General features: G+C 50.0%; 1 pseudogene across 1 annotated transcript; it reads right to left on the bottom strand.

Moving 5' to 3' along the window:
- Window positions 1-251: 251 nt before the first annotated feature.
- LOC112627784 lies at window positions 252-1,523 on the bottom strand (annotated as a pseudogene). The gene has a single exon (XR_003120226.1). The product of XR_003120226.1 is annotated as a ubiquitin-like protein 7 pseudogene (transcript).
- Between the last annotated feature and the right edge of the window lie 485 nt (window positions 1,524-2,008).

The following is a 2,008-nucleotide window of genomic DNA, read 5'->3' as shown; positions in this document are numbered from 1 at the left end:
TATCTCAAAGTGTCAAGAAAATAACTTTAGAAGTAACATTTGAGAGCATGGCTATCCTGCTTTGTAAATCTTGGCATGTTTTCAAAAGCTTGACGTAAAGACTACATTATATAAAACACTGTACCACTAGCAACTTCCAGGCAAAAATGGCTAAAGCATAAACAATGAAAAATGCACCCAGCATTTCAAATTAAGGCTTCCGAACATCATATCTCTTCATTCTTTTTTTTTTTTTTTTTTTTTTTTTTTTGAGAGTTGACCATCAGGCAGGTATATTGGGGGAGGGAGAGATGGAGGCACCTTCATGAGTGCCTCCCATGGGCAGCAGCCTCTGAAACTTGCTGGGGGTTTAGGGGAAGCAGGGAGTTCATGGGGCTCCTCCAGCAAAGATGAGCTCCAGGGCTGCCTGGATGTCCCCACCAGTGGCCTGCAGGGCCCGCAGTCTCAGCTCATTGTCCTGGATGCCCATGTCACATAGCTGCTGTAGCTGGGGCTGCCACTGGCTCTGAAGGCTGTGCTGCCCAGAGGCCTGAAGGGTATGCTGTAGGGCTTGGCTGAAGAGATCACTGGTGATGGGTGTCCCTGACTGGGTGCCAGGAGTCGGTGTGTGAGAGCTGCTCTCTGGAGTGCTGGCCAGGGCCAGGGCGGTGGCCAGCTCACTCTGGGTGATGGGCCGGGGCCCAGCAGCTCCACTGTACCCCAGGGAGGCTGGGCGGGAGCTGGGGGTACTGCTAGAGGGTGTGGACCTGGTGTTTGGGTGAAAGTCGTCCTCATCATCCGAGAGCCCTTCAAACAGGAAGCCACCTGTCATATCCCGGTATGAGCTGGAGGGCATGCTCCGGGAAGAGGAGTCAGTCCCTGGCATCGGGGCACTGCCTGCTACTGAGTGAAGAACCAGGACAATGGCACTGACGAGGGCTGGGTGAGCAGGCACCAACGTATCAAGCATATTGGGATCAGCGAAGACAGAGAAGAGGTCCTTGTCCTGGAGAACCCCAAGAGCAATGGGGTCACTGCTGAGGCCTGGGGTGGCCACAATGATCTGATCCAGAGATTCCTTATTGCTGAGCATCTTAAAGACCACTTCCCTGTAAAAGGAGCTGCTGTGCAGGGCAGTGTGCAGCACCCGGAACTCTCTCACGGCAGCCACTTTGTCCACAGGTTCTGGTTTCTGATCAGGTTCGGGCCAGGACTTTCGCAGAACATGGACAGTGGACCCAGGTTGAATGCCATAGAAGTCAAGTGTCTGGTCATCTTTTAGCTTCCGACCACAGTAGATCAGATCAATCAGCTCAGGGTCTGGAACAGACTCCTGGAGTTTGCCAGCAACAAGCTGCTTCAGAAATGAAATACTATAGCCCCCAAGTGAGTATTCTCCCAGTTCTGTCTCTGGCAACCGAAGAATAGACTTTGGAGCAAGTGGCTGGTCAGCCAGCTTCACCGCCAGGTGCCAGTCTGAGAGAGACATCCTCTCTCTTTCGCGCTCTCTCTTTCTCCCCGTCCCGCGGAAGGAACCCGGCCGCACTGCCATATCTCTTCATTCTTAAAGACAGGTGCACTGGGCTTGATTTGATGTGATGCCCAAATACAATGAAACTGTAATTTAGGGAGCTCAAGTTATGTTTGAATCAATGATAAATTAATACTATTGTTAATTTTATTTTGGATGCCTTCTTCACATGCCAGAGATAATAATGTTCGGGTCTTCAATTAAATGAAGGATGGGATGAAATAATTCCCTGGGGAGCTAATTGGTAGATTTGGTGAAGCTGCTTTTCTCATGCAACCATATAGCCTCATGCTCTCTTCCTTGGGTATTTTCTTTGACACAAGTCTTTTTGTGCATTTGTCACTCTATGCAAGTGCTTAGCTCAGAATTGCTTCCTTTGGGGTATATGTAGTACTGCAGGAGAAGGATTGTTGCTGTGCCATGCAAAATCCAAGGAAGGACCCATGAATGAGCGGGACACAACCAAATTGCGTTGACAAGCATGGGAGGCTGGCAGAT

The sequence above is a fragment of the Theropithecus gelada genome, chromosome 1 (assembly GCF_003255815.1).
Source record: "Theropithecus gelada isolate Dixy chromosome 1, Tgel_1.0, whole genome shotgun sequence".
In the NCBI taxonomy this organism is placed as follows: Eukaryota; Metazoa; Chordata; class Mammalia; order Primates; family Cercopithecidae; genus Theropithecus; species Theropithecus gelada.
The sequence above is the reverse complement of the archived record's forward strand: the minus strand, read 5'-3'. Positions and strand labels throughout refer to the sequence as shown.